General features: G+C 39.2%; 1 protein-coding gene across 1 annotated transcript in view; it reads right to left on the bottom strand.

Annotated features, from left to right (window-relative positions):
• Positions 1-18,701, bottom strand: part of LOC117981812 (acetylcholinesterase-like) — a 66,212-nt gene that overhangs the window by 20,870 nt on the left and 26,641 nt on the right. Inside the window, exon 2 of the mRNA XM_034968014.2 lies at positions 4,366-4,453. The gene's annotated coding sequence lies outside the window, so the exon portion shown is untranslated. The remainder of the gene's footprint in view (positions 1-4,365; positions 4,454-18,701) is intronic.

Here is an 18,701-nt window from a genome sequence, read left to right as displayed (position 1 = left end):
AACGTTTGAAAGTTAAGTTGTTCCGATGAAAATAGCTTTTCTTTCTACTTGGGATTTTCTGGGTATTTAACTTGAGTATTTTTGAAGAAAACTTCTTTAAGCGCGACTCGGGAGTAGGTACCTGAGACATTTTTTTGAGACGTAAGTAAAGTTCACATGACGTCACTTCCGCTGAAAATGGTCACCAAACAGAAGAGCTGTTTTGAGGCCGACATATTTTTTATTCAAGGTAATGAGAGATATATATTAAGACTGAAACTATAGAACTTAGGTACTTTGACTTTGCCCAGACTTAAAATAAAAAATAAATAGATAATCTTTTATTTCAGACCACAGTAGAAGTCAAAGTGCGCTCGATAGATCTCAGAGCCGTGATAGCCTAGTGGTTAAGACGTCCGCATCCTATTCTGGAGGTCGGGGGTTCGATCCCGGGCACGCACCTCTCACTTACCGGAGTTTGGTGCGTTTTAAGCAATAGTTAAATATCATTACGAAAAACATCATGAGAAAACCTATAGCCTGTGAGTTCTCCATAATGTTCTCAAAGGTGTATGAAGTCTGCCAATTGGAACTTGGCCAACTTAGTGAACTAGGGCCAAACCCTTCTCACTCTGAGAGGAGACCCATTCTCAGTACTGAGTCAGCGATGGGTTGATCATGATGATGATATGCAGTAGGTATGTGTGTAGTCCATATACAAGCAAACCTACATACCTAGACCCTAAGATCAGCATAATTAAATACAAAATATCAATATAAAAAAACATTACAAATATGGTACATGTTTTATTAATGTTAATTTACTTCATAACATTTAATTTAAGTTAATTTCGCTTTAAAAATATGGCTCGTAATATCTTTAGTGTATCATGCGGCAGCGTAACTTGAGTGGAAAGCTTCTAAGTACTAGTGACGCAACATAACTTTGCTGAGGTTTTATCGATACTTCAGGTATTAATTCTTTTTAGGGTTCCGTACCTCAAAAGGAAAAACGGAACCCTTATAGGATCACTTTGTTGTCTGTCTGTTCGTCTGTCTGTCAAGAAACCTACAGGGTACTTCCCGTTGACCTAGAATCATGAAATTTGGCAGGTAGGTAGATCTTATAGCTGACATTTGGGGAAAAATCTGAAAACCGTGAATTTAGGGTTAAATCACACAAAAAAAATTAAATTGTGGTCATGAACTAATAATTAGTATTTTCAACTTTCGAAGGGAGTGACTATATCAAGTGGGGTATCATATGAAAGGTCTTCACCTGTACATTCTAAAACAGATTTTTATTTATTTTAATGCATCATAGTTTTTGAATTATCGTGCAAAATGTCGAAAAAATACGACTGTAGTACGGAACCCTCATTTCGCGAGCCTGACTCGCACTTGGGCGGTTTTTTTTTAATGAAAATATTACAATAAAAGTTAAAGCTAGCCTTATCTAATTACTATACAAATCATGCCCGCGTGGAATGGTGCCAAGAATAATGGCTGCATTTCCGCGCTGGACAGCCAGGCTGATCCGTTGCGCAAAAAATGAGCCAGCTCTTCTGTCACCAGATGAGGCTATTAATCGCGGTGAAATGTCTCGTAAAAAAATTTTTGCACTAAGACTCCATGGCTCCAGGGTCTCCACGGCAAACGGAACAAAAATGTAACTCTCGATAAGAGAGGCATACTTGCGCTGCTTGCCGTTTTCAGCTGTTTCTGCTGCGGCTCCCGCTCTTAATTGTATCTCGGACACATAAAGCATATTACACAATCGAAGATTATGTAATTGATAAAAGAGCGTGGATATTTTGTAAATTCAACGTACGTGTAGTACGCGATAGGTCGAGATGGTAATCGGGGAGAGAACGCCCTGCACACCCACACAGCCCCCGCGCTAACCCGGTGTGCGCGAGCGCGGGTGACGTGTGGGTGTGCGGGGCGTCCCCCGCCTTATACCTTGATTGCCATCTCAACCTGTCGCGGACTATATTTGTATAATATTAGTCACCAGCTTTAGGTTACCATTTCTAGTCACGCCTAAAATTCAGCGCAGCAATTTTTAAATAACACGATAAACTAATTATATTTTTATCTTCTTTGTATTTGTATTAATTATATATTTTCTAATTCGTACTTATATTTTTTTTCCTATTACTAGTGGAAAAAAATTACGATGGACGGAGGCTTTTTCAGATAAACTTATTCCTTCCAATTTTGTAATAGCAATTATTTTTATTAGTGAGTACATTAAAATATCAAAATAAATATTATTAAAATAGTTGAAGTCCTATATACAAGATATAGGGCTGGCGTATACGTGGAAACAGTTTTTATCTGTAATTGATAATTCTGATATTTATGTTGCATCCCTATAATTCTCCGTCCATGAAGTCGCCGTACGCGTGACTGCATGCCGACACAACTAATATAAACGACGCAATTATATTTTTCTCTTCACTCACCCCACGCAATTTATAGGGATGCTTGCTACCAGCAATAATTATTATGATACAATATATGACTTGAGTGTAACGTTAAAAAGCAAGATAATTATTATGTTTAAATAATGTTTCAACGACAGACGACAAATTTTTTGTCTGATTGCTATTCCCCATCTGTAAACTTGCGGCACGACTGAGTTCGTGCTAGCGCTGATATAGTTATTTTTTTTCACTGGCTGCGACTTGCGTACAATCCAGAGCAACAGGCTTCCTGCAGCAAGCATAATTGTGATACAGTATGACGACTATGATGTTTAAAGTAAGATAAGCTTCAATATTGATTGCTAAAGAATATCTATCGATAGTCGAGAATTATTGCGTGTCACATCTCTATTCTCCGTCTGCAAACTCGCAGCACGCCCGACTCCGTGCCGGCACATACAAACGACGTAATTATATTTTTCTCCTCACTCACTGCGCGCAATCCAAGGCAACGTGCTTGCTGCAGCGAACATTATATTGTGATACAAATTACAATACACGAGTATGATGTCAAAGGTTTAGATAAGCTTAAATAATGATTGCTAAAGAAAATATCAACTATCGATAGTCGATAGTGGCGTGTCACATCTCTATTCTCCGTCTGCAAACTCGCGGCACGCCCGACTCCGTGCCGGCACATACAAACGACGTAATTATATTTTTCTCCTCACTCACTCCGCGCAATCCAAGGCAACGTGCTTGCTGCAGCGAGCATTATATTGTGATACAAATTACAATAGACGAGTATGATGTCAAAGGTTTAGATAAGCTTAAATAATGATTGCTAAAGAAAATATCAACTATCGATAGTCGATAGTGGCGTGTCACATCTCTATTCTCCGTCTGCAAACTCGCGGCACGCCCGACTCCGTGCCGGCACATACAAACGACGTAATTATATTTTTCTCCTCACTCACTCCGCGCAATCCAAGGCAACGTGCTTGCTGCAGCGAACATTATTATTGTGATAACCATATTATAAAACTCCTGACAGACAAAATTCGTACACTTCTCTACATAGTATAAAAGAAAGTCGCTTCTCGCTGTCTGTATGTATGTATGAACGCGTAGATCTTTTAAACTACGCAACTTATTTTAATACGGTTTTCACCGATAGATAGAGTGATTCAAGAGGAAGGTTTATAGCTATAGTTTAATCCTCAAAAAATTAGAGATCCCTAGAGAAATTGATATATTGAGAATTAGGTCGGAAAAAATCCTCTCATTTGAGTTTCCGAGGCAATGGCACCTCAATGATACCACATTAGTACCTACATTGCACCCATGCGAAGGGGAACGCCCCGCACACCCGCACATTACCCACACTCGCCCGCACCGCTGTGTGGGTGTGCGGGGCGTTACCTCCCCGATTTACAAAAAATATTTTGTTTGAAATTGGAAATAGCCCTTCTATAGTCCGTACAAAATGACTCCTAAGTTCCATTTTAACTCTATGGGTCAACTTTCATGTAAAAATTAAGGTTCACCTTTAAAGTAACTACTAAAACGAAAATCTTACTTTTGACATGAAATTTGACACATAAAGGTAAAATGGCGCGTGAGGAGTTAAATTTATGCGTTATATAGTTATTTTTAATACATATTTTAATGTATGTAACGGGTACATACCACGATTAATTTTTGTTTTTATTTGTCGATATTTCAACCCAATTGCTCGTTGCAATTGATCGTGGTATGCACCCGTTATATAGTTTTATTTCTAAAAATAGATTTTTATGACCGTGGACTTTAATCAGCCTTTAAAAATTTGATTAATTTTATAACTTGAAATAATTGCTACGTACCTACTCAATAAACGTTAACTTGTTGCAGTAAAAAAATAAAAAAAATAAAAATTAGTTTAATGATCAGAACAACATTAAAGTAAAGTACGTACCTGACACTATCTATGGGAAGCCATGACCGTTGCTCGCAGCGCATGAGCGGCGTGCGAGTGCACTACTTGACATGCTTCACTTCACCACCTGGAACAGAACAATTACCAATTACCACTTGTCTGGTGGGAGGCTTCGGCCATGGCTAGTTACCACCCTACCGGCAAAGCCGTGCCGCCAAGCGATTTAGCGTTCCGGTACGATGCCGTGTAGAAACCAAAGGGACATGGGTTTAATAAAAACTGCCATACCCCTTCCAGGTTAGCCCGCTCCATCTTAGACTACATCATCACTTACCACCAGGTGAGATTGCAGTCAAGATCATCATCATCATCATTATCAACAGATAGAGGTCCATATTGGACATAGGTCTCCTGTACGGACACGCTACGGTCTTGCTCTACCTGAATCCAGCGGCCCCCTGCGGCTTGTTTAAATTCGACCTAGTGGGGGTGTTCCAACAACGCTACGCTTTCCGGTGCGAGGTCACCATTCTAGCAGCTTGGCACCCCAATGTCTATCGGGTTTATGGAATATGTGCCTTACCCATTTCCACTTACTTCACAACCCGTTGAGCTGTCGGTTAATATAGAAACAGTTTTCTTAGTAATCACATTCTTTAAACAAAGGCAAGAAGAAAAGCAAAACAAACCACAAGAGTCGACGGTACAGGTATTATAGAGCAGTCTCTTTTTAAATTAAACAACAGAAAAACCGGCCAAGTGCGAGTCAGACTCGCCCATTGAGGGTTCCGCACTACAATCGTATTTTATCGACATTTTGTACGATAAATCAAAAACTATTAGGTATAAAAATAAATAAAAATCTGTTTTAGAATGTACAGGTAAAGCCCTTTCATATGATACTCCATAGAAGTCTTATTTTGAATGTCGAAAATAACAATATTTGTTCGAAACACATTTTAATTTTTTTCTTGTGATGTGACCACAAATTTACAGTTTTCAGATTTTTCCCCTAATTTCTGATATCAGCCCTACCTATCTGCCAAATTTTATGATTCTAGGTCAACGGGAAGTACCCTGTAGGTTTCTTGACAGACAGACAGACAGACAGACAGACAGACAGACAGACAACAAAGTGTTCCTAAATGGGTTCCGTTTTTCCTTTTGAGGGACGGAACCCTAAAAAGAATAAAGTACTTTAAAATATGAAATTTTAGCTTAATTAAAATGCTTTGAAAATAATCTTTGGTGAAAATGTTTTATTAAAATAGAGCAAAACCTTGAAAGCTCTCGCGTATCTACCCGCAAAATGTAAATACCGTTTCCCGAATGCTATTTCAGTTTCAAAAGAGCCACTGATAAAAAGATACCGGATTTATAATAATTTTTCAAAATGATAATTTTATACAATTTAAATAGGTTAAAGATTTAAATTTAATTTCAGGAAGCTTCGAGATGTCTTCTTGTCCAAAATTCCTCAGTGCTTGAAGACCAAAGTCTTCAAACAGTGCGTGTTGCCAGTGATGACATAATATGGATCCAAGACACTCTGGACACACTGGATCGCTAACTATGGGCCTCATAAGAAAGCTCAGAGTCACTCAGCGGGCGATGGAGCTTATGCTTGGAGTTTCTCTACGTGATCAAATCAGAAATGAGGAGATCCGTAGGAGAACTAGAGTAACCGACGTAGCTCAACGGGTTGCGAAGCTGAAGTGGCAATGGGCAGGGCACATAGTTCGTACTATCGATAGACGTTGGGGTCCCAAGGTGCTGGAATGGCGACCTCGCACCGGAAGACGCAGCGTTGGATGACCCCCCACTAGGTGGACGGACGACATCAGACGAATCGCAGGGAGCCGCTGGATCCAGGCGGCGCAAGACCGTGGCGTGTGGAAGTCCCTACAAGAGACCTATGTCCAGCAGTGGACATCTATTGGTTGATGATGATGATGAAAGATTTAAAACCTGTAGATTCTTGATTAGGTATTATTCGTTCTGAGTTTGGAACCTGGGCAGGCATTATGGTGACTCGTTTTCACAACTTTTTCTTTTCGTAGGATGTTAAAGATGTATTTCACGAAGACCGTTTGGCTATGTTTGTGTGAGTGCACGCGTGCTATATAGTGTTTCGACCGGGACGCGGTTTACGTTAGCACACAAATGCATTAATGCTTATCACCACTTACTACTACAACCAAGGCTGAGCGGTCATCGTGAAATAGAACATCTATAATATAGAAAACGGATGTTTCTCAAAGAGACTACAGTACGTGGCCGAAAGTAATGTATATCTGCCTTTAGAATGGCATTTCGGCTTTGTAGAGCGTTGTCTCTGTCACTCATACCTATATGACGTTTTGTCGGTCTCAATGACAGTAACAGTGCTCTACAAATCTGCTATCTTCTTCTAAAGGTCGATGTACATTACTTTCGGCCGCGTACTGTACGTAGAACCAAAGTTTTAAGAGGGCTCAGGACGGTGCTTTCTTCATACAAACGTAGGAGGGTAATTACTACATTACGCTCTAGATACTGTACGCTCAAAACCAAGTATTATATCGATTTATCTCGTCATTATCTGGGTTTATTGATATATAAAACACTGAAAAAAATATTGATTTTAAAGTTACGAGCCTCAAAAGATTACTATTTTAACACAAAATTTATGACAACTTTGGGCGTAAATAAATAAGATTAGGGGTTAGTAGGAATTTCACATTAGAAATAGTTTATTTATTCATTAGTTGAAATAACTTTACTTTGAAAACATAAATTCAGTAGTTTTTTCTCAAAAATACTTTTCCTAAACCCTTTTCGCGCGTTTGATTTCGCTGAAAATCATCGTGCCTCTCACCTTTTTCATTTCAATGTCAAGTGAAAAGCAAACAGATTACCCACGTGCGCTACCAATTTCAGTCGAGCGTACTTCGTCACCATAAGGAAGTTAGTTTCCCATGTATTTTGGCGATTAATTCAAAAGTAACCTTTTGGGGTTAGCCGCTTTTTAACAAAAGGATGGCAGCATAGTATACATAGTCATAGCTTCTTGGATTCCTATGTTCGCACATCAAACACACTCAATATTGTGTGTAGGTACATGAGCGATAGATTACCCTCGCTCGCTATTTTAAATGCATTCATGTTGTACCTATAGTCAAACTAGATAGACTTGCGAGTCGTTTGAGTCCATCCCATGGGTATTCCCTTGCTATTACGAATACGCAAGGTCTGTTAAACATTCTTTCTCGGGCCTTGGGACCTTTGATAGCAAAATAAAATAAGATAGATACGGGTTTTATACTACACTGACTGGCTGACCCGCTCCGGCTTTGCTTGAGTGGAATTTTTAGGATTTTTAGGGTTCCGTACCTCAAAAGGAAAAACGGAACCCTTATAGGATCACTTTGTTGTCTGTCTGTCTGTCCGTCTGTCTGTCAAGAAACCTACAGGGTACTTCCCGTTGACCTAGAATCATGAAATTTGGCAGGTAGGTAGATCTTATAGCTGACATTTGGGGAAAAATCTAAAAACCTTGAATTTATGGTTCATCATCATGATCAGCCCATAACCGGCTCACTACAGAGCGAGGGTCTCCTCTCAGAGTGAGAAGGGTTTTGGCCATAGTCTACCACGCTGGCCATGTGCGGATTGGTCGACTTCACACACCTTTGAGAACATTATGGAGAACTCTCAGGCATGCAGGTTTCCTCACGATGTTTTACTTCACCGTTATAGCAAGTGATATTTAATTAATTAAAACGCACGAATTTGTGGTTACATCACACAAAAAAATTAAATTGTGGTCATGAGCTAAAAACTAGTATTTTCAATTTTCTAAGTAAGATAACTATATCAAGTGGGGGAATATGAAAGGTCTTCACCTGTGCATTCTAAAACAGATTTTTATTTATTTTTATGTACCATAGTTTTTGAATTATCCTGCAAAATGTCGAAAAAATACGACCGTAGTACGGAACCCTCATTGCGCGAGCCTGACTCGCGCTAGGCCGGTTTTTTAGTATCCGAAAGGTGCCAACAGGCCCTATAGGTCAGTCCGTCTGTCAGCGGACTGTATTTCGTGAACCGTATTAGGTAGAGAGTGAAAAAAAATCACAGAATGTGTATTAGTTTAAAAGACAAAAATTTCAAAATGTCTGCCATGAAAATTTAAATGGTACATTAAAAATAAAATAAATAAATAAATGAAAAGTGGACATTTTACACCACACTATAAGACCAAAAGTACCTACTAAATAAAAACAGACTGACAAGACAGGACAAGGGCTGACAAAAATCATAGATATTACACGATTGATAAGTGTTAGGTGACTAGGTGTTAATTATTATCCTTTCATACTAAATATGCATGCAAAACATTTATACAATATGACAAAAATGTTTAAAACAATGCCTATATAGTTACCAATCTAAGATATTATTTACTCCAAGGCAAAGTAATATAGGTTAGGTTAACAACAATACTCTATTGAAGTAGTCGGATCTAATATTATACTTAGTAGCCTTAGAAGGTATACCTACGAGTTTTTGCCGTGTTTACCGTCAGGCGCTCCGCATTCAATCAACTAAGTGATTTAATCAGATTGGAACCACTTACACGACAAAGAGTGGCACGGCGCTTAAGGTTTCCAACACAAGGCTCGAAATATTTTATTCAATTACTAGCTGCCCTGGCGAACTTCGTTCCGCCTAACAGTCGATTCAAATTTTCTAAATATTTCTCTCCGTAAGAACCATCCTCGTACTTCAAGGATTATTATAAAAAAAGAATTAGCGAAATCGGTTCAGCGGTTCTCGAGATTTGCGATGACCAACACATTTAGTGATTAATTTTTATATTATAGAAAAACATTTTTCTGATTTGTTGATGTACCTAACGGTAGCAGAATGGTAGAGAAACAGTCACGTTATGGTATTAAAAACTAGCGCAGTATGTATAGGATATTAAAATCTGTGATAGCCTTGTGGTTAGGACGTCCGCCTTCTAATCGGAGGTCGGGGGTTCGATCCCAAGCTCCCCTAACTTTCGGAGCTATGTGCGTTTTGAATAATTAAATATCAACAATGCTTTAACTGTGAAGGAAACACCGTGAAAAAACCTGCATGCCTGAGAGAGTTCTCCATAATGTTCTCAAAGGTGTGTGAAGTCTACCAATTCGAACATGGCCAGCGTGGTAGACTATGGCCAAACGCTTCTCTCTGAGAGGAGACCCGTGCTCTGTAGTGCGCCGGCGATGGATTGATCATGATGATAGTAATGTATAGGATCAATTCAACATACTCAATGAAAAGATTTGTTTTTATGTTTTTTTTTTTTTGTTTAATCAACGAATAATGAAAGTAATCAACAGCGTAAATACATAATTATTATTTAAATTTAAATCTAGGTATAACAGAAGGCCAAAAGAGATTACTTAAAATTATAATTAAACTATTTTAACAGAATAGAGTTAAAATAAATGTAGGTTTTGAACCCAAAAGGTGCCAATGGGATCGTCTTACTAAACCTCCACGCTCTCCTTTCGTCCGTCTGTCTGTCAACGGGCTGTATCTCGTGAACCGTACGGGGTAGAGACTTGAAATTTTCCTAGAATGTGCCGCTATAACAACAATTATTATAAAAAAATCAAAATGACTGCCATGAAAATGTAAAAAAATAAAAAAGTGTTATTTATAACGGTATATGGTACAAAACCCTTCGTGTGCGAGTCCGACTCGCACTTGACTGGTTTTTTTCACATCATCATTATCATCAACCGATAGACGCCCACTGCTAGACATAGGTCTCTTGTAGGGACTTCCACACGCCACGGTCTTGCGCCACCTGAATCCAACGGCATTTTTTTATATGTAGGTATTTAATTAAATATTTGTTCTTTATACGCGCAAGTACTTCCACCTACTTCTATCCAACTAAGTGGTATTGTACGTTAACACTTTCTGAACGAGCATGTTCACTTTAGTTTATTTCGCGATTACCGCTTCACATCCAATCAGCTAAGTGAACCAGATTGGAGCTACTTGTGTATTATAAAGGTACGGTTCAAATAAAAAGGGTTGATTTGATTTAACCAGCGAGGAAAGAATATAGATTGGTCAGGGCAAAAAAACAAAAGATCCGAAATCCGAAACCGAAATCTCCGAGATTTCTGAACCGATTTGAGTATTTTGTTGTCACTTTGTTGTCGGTCTGTCTGTCGGGCTGTCAGTCTGTCTGTCTGTCTGTCTGTCGGGCTGTCTGTCTGTCTGTCTGTTTGTCTGTCTGTCTGTCTGTCTGTCTGTCGGTCTGTCAAGAAACCTACAGGATACTTCCCCTTGACCTAGAATAATGAAATTTGGCAGGTAGGTAGATCTTATAGCTGACATTTGGGGAAAAATCTGAAAACCTTGAATTTAGGGTTAGATCACACAAAAAAAATTAAAAATTGTGGTCATAAACTAATAATTAGTATTTTCAACTTTCGAAGTGAGTGACTATATCAAGTGGGGTATCATATGAAAGGTCTTTACCTGTACATTCTAAAACAGATTTTTATTTATTTTTATGCATCATAGTTTTTGAATTATCGTGCAAAATGTCGAAAAAATACGACTGTAGTACGGAACCCTCATTGCGCGAGCCTGGCTCGCACTTGGCCGGTTTTTTAATCGATAGAGAAACTTTGCGACATTGTCCCATAAAAAATTTGGATTCCAACTACTCAATCCTGTTGCTGTGTAGAACCTGACCACAAAAATTTATGGGATTTAGGAACTGTCGATTATAAATTAATATTGGAGGTACCTACCGAGCAAAGAATTTTCGAACTCGAGGACCCAGCTCCCCAGCACTGATGCTGTAAGGGATTAAATCATGGTGATGACACAGGATTTTTAAAGAATCATGCAATTAAATGTTTTTACGAAATTTGGTACTGAGATGTCTTGCATTTCGGAGACGGGCTACTACGGATAGGCTACTTTTTGTCCGGGAAAATCAAAAGTTCCCACGGGATTTTTAAACACCTAAATCCACGCGGGTGAAGCTGCTGGCATATGTTACTACGAAAAAGAAAACACGCCACTATACCTGCACCAAATGTATCGTTACAAGATAAAATCATCTTGAATTTAGACGAAGGTTTCTATCCGACCCGTTTTTAAGCTGTAGCGGTTTTTTTCAAAGATCAAAAGTCTCTACATTGCTGCAACCTTTCCGATTTGCGGTTTTACTCCCGGTCATCTATTCAGACGTATAAAAAAAAAGAAACTCTCGAGTAAACATAGATTGGCCACAATGGTAACAGTACATACATGCTAGCGAAAATGTGTGTTAACATTTTTTCTTCACAACCCAAGCCAAGTCTAATTTGCAAAAGCACCAACAGATTCATCATGATCAACCCATCGCCGGCTCACTACAGAGCACGAGTCCCCTCTCAGAGTGAGAAGGGTTTTGACCATAGTCTACCACGCTGGCCATGTGCGGATTAGTAGCAAAAACACTTTTTAACAGTATGATAGTGTTTCGAAAAGTAAGAGGTATTTTACCGGGATCATACCCTGGACCATCCGAATAGAAAGCCGACATCACGTAACACGTATTATAACGCGACAGGTCGAAATCACAATCGGGGTGGGGACGCCCCGCACACCCGCACAGCCCCCGCGCTTACCCGATGCGGGATAGTGAGGGCGAGAAGCGGGGCGTTCTCCCTCCTCATACCCTGATTGCCATCTCAACCTGTCACGTACTTTTAGTATTGTGCGGCACTTAAAAGGAGTGTATTCCAATCCGATTGCGCTCCATACAGACGAAGTTTGATTCTTAGTTGAATGTTGGCCAATCTAATTTAATACACTCCAGCAACTAATTATGTATCTAGTATGTTTGGTTCCCAGATAGTAAAAAAATTTGTTACAAAGTTACACGGGCTCAAAGATTTACAAACAAATCAGTATACCTATCTTTAGAGACTAACAAGTCATAGCGGTTTTTTTTTCAAAGGTCTATATTGCTGCAACTTTCCCGATTTGCGGTTTTAATCCCGGTCATCTATTCAGATGTATAAAAAGCAACTCTCGAGTGAAGTCAAGCTAAACATAGACCGGCCACAATGGGCGTCGAGAGTCAACATGGAAATAGAATAGTGTCAGCTGTAAGTAAATACTAGAGAAAAAAGTGTGTTAAGATTTTTTGCTGTCGGGTGTGACTTGTTTATTGCAGAGTTTAATAAACTCTAATCAACTCTGATTTTGTAAATAAATGCTGAAATTAACGCATATTAAATCCTAAACGACGACACCGGACGGACAACATCAGACGAGTCGCAGGGTGCCGCTGGATTCAGGTGGCGCAAGACCGTGGCGTGTGGAAGTCCCTACAAGAGACCTAGATGTCCAGCAATGGACGTCTGTCGGTTGATGATGATGATGATGATGAAATCATAAACAAAAAGATCGATTTATAGGTTTTTCCATTCATTATTAGTTAAAAAATTAATACTTAATTTTAAAAATGGTAATGTAATAAAAGTAAGATGTTTTAAAATATCAAATCTATTATTCCAAATTAGGTAGGTACTTAATAATGTAAAGAGAAAAATGAAAAAATAAAGAAAATAAAGATTTTAAAAACAAAAGGCACTAACGAAAGGCACTAGCGCTAAGTAGGAACAACTTATGCACTCTAGTGCGGGTATTAACGAGGCACTGTGGATATGGATTGAACAGACACATGTAAAACCTCAAGCTCCAAGACTTGGATGCGTGTAGGCTTAGCCGAGAGGCTGTGGAAACGTCCTTACATTACCATTTGTCACTGTCACGCGTTAATGCATAAACGTAGTCTTCACCTAGGGGAACACATACCTACTGCACCCGGAGGAGTCGAAAAATATTCCGGCCAAGAAACTGCTGCTGTTCCTGGCGGCAATCAGTATTGCACGGTAACTGTAGATGGGGGCGATCACAGTAGATTGGCAACGGTCACAGGGTCTGGAAGGAAATCCTGCAGAGCCACTCACGTCAAGAAGAAGAAGATGCCAGCGATATAACGCTGTCTCGTTTTAACAATCTTATGGATGAGCAGAGTCAGGTCAACGTGACACAGGGTCTGCGGGGCGATTCGCTAACTCAGTGTCTATAACGTTGGACAACAACATTGGTTGGTTATACATTGCTACTTCACTGAGTGACATCAAAACAATTTTTCGTAGAAAACCTTCAATGGATTAAAAATAAATGCCAAATGTCATCGATGACTACCATTCTGTGTTGGACACTGAGTTAGGAAATAACCCCACGGGAAGGAAATCCTGCACAGCCACTAACGTCAAGAAGAAGAATGCCAGCGATATAACACCATCCCATTTTAACAATCTTATGGATGAGCAGAGTCAAAGTGCGCTCTATAGATAAGCTCAACCTATAAGAGCGCAAAATTTTTCATATTGTTAATGTAAGTACGTTTTCGCGTAGTTCAAATTACATAATATTATTATTTATTAACTAGATGATGCCCGCGACTTCGTCCACTTGGATTTAGACATTTAAAAATCCTGTGGGAACTCTTCATTTTTCCTGGTTAAAAAGTAGCCTGTCTAAAATGTCCTTCACCGGGATGCAAGCTATCGCTGTACCAAATATCATTAAAAACGGTTTAACGGTTGAGCCGTGAAAAGCTAGCAGACAGACAGACATACTTTCGTATTTATAATATTAGTATGGATATTATATTTTACACACCACTCAAACTAATAGAACGACTGACTTTTCATCATAAAAAAATATAAATTGTACAAAAAAACACAAAAAGTTATTTCCGGCACAAATTATTTGGAGGACTGCTCGAAAGTTGCTTCCGTCATAAAAAGGAAGTTTGCGGAAAAAGTGGAAAAGCAAACAAAACTACGAGCTTAGTTCCCCTTCGAGGGTACTCGGCGCGTTGCTGTGACGAATTGCACTCCAGCGACTATGAAACATACGGGATGTTATTGCGATAAAAATGGTCAAGTGCAAGTCGGACTCACACACGAAAGATCCCGTACCATCGTACAAGATTATGTACCAAACAAAACTACATGACAAAATTAAATGATCCACAGGAGAACACATAAGTACTTCCTCATTCACGTACGTAGCCGTTACGGCCAGCAAGTTGAAGTGGTAATTAGCAAGCCATGTTAGCTGTAGGAGCTATGGACGATGGAGCTGGACAGTTCTAGTAGTGTAGTGTAGTGTGGGGCACCCTCCAGCAAGATGGGCCAACGATATAAAGGTGGTGGCGGGAAGTGGATGGATGAGGACGCCTGAGGATCGTATGTGGTGCGCGGTGGCGCGCTCTTGGGAAGGCATATAGGCATAAACAGCATAAAACTATTTAATTGTACTGCAATCAAACGATTTAGTTGCTTTTCGGTATGTAATTTCATTCCGTATGTTTCGGTTTATATTTGCGCATTCAGTACCTAAATTCCAGATATTGTGCTGACTTTCGTATAGTTTTCAGAGGCGTAAGGCAAAGTTGTTTTAGTTGTAGAAGTTTTCGAAAGTGGTAAACATTTATGGATGAAATTATCAAATAAAAATTATTTACAAAGATTCGGGAAATTGGCATTATGTTACATATAATAAGTACTTATGGATACGGCCATACTCACGTATTTAGTCGACGTGAGCCCGACTAGTTTCGAACCCATCTGGGGTCCACCCAACTTGGTTCAACGTAGCTTAACAGTGGCAACTGGTTGATATGCGTTGTCACAAAAAAGCTACTCTTTCTGTTCTTACATAAAAGCCTTGTTGTAAGTAAATGAAGATAAAATTTACGGTTACATAAGGCTTCGGCTCAAGTTCGCGACCTTGGAATTCAGCAGGTGAAGGATTTCGCTGTTTTCATATATCACCACCCCTACCTATCAAGGACAATACGCCTTTTTATTAAGGTTCCAGTACACATTGGCCCAATGCGTGCGGCGAATGATGGTCGATGTGTAAACGCTGTTTCGAAATTACGCCAAGATCCTTTAATGTTGAGTAGGTTCACAAATCTGTAGCTAATTGCTACACATTTGTAGCTGATTGCTACGGATTTGTAGCTAATTGCTACAGATTTGTGGAGAACAAAGTAGAGATGTCCATCTCAGCAGAGCAGAGGCAGCAGGTGAAAAATCGCTGAAAAGCCTTTTCATATGAACACTAATTGCTACCTTACTTAAAGCGGCCGTGAAAAATCATGAATCAATCTCACATTTGAAAATACTTTTATCATGGTTTATTTTTTATATTTCTAATGAGCCGCTAAAAATCATGCGAGCGAGAACACTTGCTTTTCTGCGTGTCAAAAAGGAAAAAATCTTGTTAAATTAATGTAGCAATGAAATTATGAGCGTAGGTACATACATTTCGGCGATTCATTTACAGCCGTACTCAGAGTCGCTAATCGTTACTTAAGATTGAGTTAAAACGAGACAGATTTATGTGAGGGATATAGCTCTGTCTCGTTTTAACTAAACTTAAGTAACGATTAAGCGACTCTGGGTACGGCTGTTAGACAGATTTCCTTGAAGTGCAGGTAAAAACACTATCATAAAAATTATAAAGAGTGACGGAAAGTCCTGTCCGCGCCGACACGCTTTCACTATATTTTACCACTAGCTGATGCCCACGATTTCGTTTGCAGAGACTTAGGTTTTTTAAAAATCCCATGGGAATTCTTTAATTTTCCGGGATAAAAAGTAGCCTATGTCACTCTCCAGGTCTTTACCTATACCCATGCAAAAAATAACGTCAATCCGTTGCACCGTTATGACGTGATTGATGGACAAACCAACAAACAAACACACTTTCGCATTTATAATAATTAATAAGGGTAGGTACTGATTTCAATACCCATTTTGAATACAGTACTGTAGGCATACAAGATTATACAGTATACTGCGTCTATTAAACCGTCCCTAAAATTTATTTTACTACCACTAAAAAGATAGGTAAAGAAGATAAGTCCAACTCAAATACCAAGAGCGTATAATACGAACAAAGGGCGCGGTGGCCTTGATACTCTTGGTGATATATGAAAACAGTTAAGTCCTTCACCTTTCTTATGTGTACGTACATATAAATATATAAAAGGATAATGACTGACTGACTGATCTATCAACGCACAGCTCGGGCACTACTGGACGGATCGGGCTGAAATTTTGCATGCAGATAGCTATTATGACGTAGACATCCGAAAAGAAAGGATTTTTGAAAATTCAACCCCTAAGGGGGTGAAATAGGGGTTTGAAATTTGTGTAGTTCACGCGGAAGAAGTCGCAAGCATAAGCTAGTTTATATGTAAACTAGCTGATGCCCGCGACTTCGTCCGCGTGGAATTAGGTTTTTTAAAAATCCCGTGGGAACTCTTTGATTTTCCGGGATAAAAAGTAGCTTATGTCACTCTCCAGGTCTTTATCTATACCTATGCAAAAAATCACGTCAATCCGTTGCACCGTTGCGACGTGATTGAAGGACAAACTAACAAACCAACAAACAAACACACTTTCGCATTTATATAAGGGTACGGATTAAGTAAAACGGGATGAGAATCAAAATCGATATTTGTAAATATGTCATCGGAAGAACGGTTATTTTTTCGGAAACGAAAACATTATCTTTTTGAATTTGCATAATGAGAGCTTTCGTAAATTTTTAATCAGAACATCTTTTCGCAGAACTTTGATAAATAAAATATTTATGAAGTAACTTATAAAAAAATATATAATAACTATAACATTATATGTAGGTACCCCTACTCAGTCCAAAATAAATGATCATTAATGGTATAGAAGAAGCGGATGGTGGTAAAAGGGATGAAATTTCCGTTCCTAGCCTAAAATATCAAATTCTATAAATCTAATTTCAAAAATATTATTTTTGCCGTACAAACTTTCGTCCCTTATTTTATTTGTCCTTTTAGGGGGTGAGTTTTCAAAATATATCTTTTCTTAGTACCTATTACCTACTTTTTTGGTATAATTCTCTGAAACAGGCTGATGAGTGTAAGCTCTGCATTTGTGCATTGTATCTTCTGAAGATGCTCCGGTGTCGTACTGCAACGTGCGTCGAGTGTGTTTTGGAGGATCTGTGTAGTACTTTGTGGTGTTGGTACACATGGCATGCACGGCACGGTGGCTTGCTTTTCCTGCATGGTTCGCAGTAGGAGGACAGACGGTACATCACTGGTATCTATACGAAATTGATTCCGACCACGGCCACGCTGCGGCCTGCAGCCGCGGCCACTGAATCGTAGAAACCAGTGGTGTCGCTTCCAGTTTCACTTCCTCGTTGCGCGAGCCTGACTCGCACTTGGCCACCAAGTGCGAGTCAAGCTCGCGCAATGAGGGTTCCGTACTATGTACATTCGACATTTTGCATGATAATTCAAAAACTATGATGCATAAAAATAAATAAAAATCTGTTTTAAAATGCACAGGTGAAGCCCTTTCATATGGTACCTCACTTTATATAGCTATCTTACTTCGAGAATTGAAAATACTAATTTTATTATTAGTTCATGACCACAATTTAAATTTTTTTGTGTGATGTAACCACAAATTCACGGTTTTCAGATTTTTCTCCTAATGTCTGCTATAAGACCGACCTACCTGCCAAATTTCATGATTCTAGGTCAACGGGAAGGGCTGTAGGTTTCGTGACAGACAGACAGACAGACAAACAAAGTGATCCTATAAGGGCTCCGTTTTTCCTTTTGAGGTACGGACTACGGAACCTAAAAATTAAAAGACACCTAAACGGTAACAATAATGTAACTTAACAAGTATTCTTTCTATTCATTCCATTTAATTTAGAACAAAAACGTTTCTACCTTTGTTCAAGGTCTAACGAGGCCTACAATTTTCCTCATCGAGCCCCGGCGGGGCCCGGGGGACATTCGCATTGTCTCGGAAACCACGTTTAATCTGTACGAAGAATAGCTTGTAAGAAAAATATTTCGTTCCTCCGTAAAACTTGATAATATGTATAGTATTAGCTGAAGCCCGCGACTTCGTCCGCGTGGATTTAGGTTATTAAAAAATCCTGTTGGAACTCTTTGAATTCCCGGGATAAAAGGTAGCCTATGTCACTCTCCAGGTCTTTAACTATAGAGCCTCAATAGCTCAACCGGTATAGGAGTGGACTGAAAACCGAAAGGTCGACGGTTCAAACCCCGCCCGTTGCACTATTGTCGTACCTACTCCTAGCACAAGCCTGACGCTTAATTGGAGGAAAGGGGAATATTAGTCATTTAACATGGCTAATATTCTTTAAAAAAAAACTATACCCATGCAAAAACACGTCTATCCGTTGCTCCGTTGCGACGTGATTGAAGG

The sequence above is a fragment of the Maniola hyperantus genome, chromosome 4, assembly GCF_902806685.2.
Source record: "Maniola hyperantus chromosome 4, iAphHyp1.2, whole genome shotgun sequence".
In the NCBI taxonomy this organism is placed as follows: domain Eukaryota; kingdom Metazoa; phylum Arthropoda; class Insecta; order Lepidoptera; family Nymphalidae; genus Maniola; species Maniola hyperantus.
This window is presented reverse-complemented; position numbering and strand designations above follow the sequence as displayed.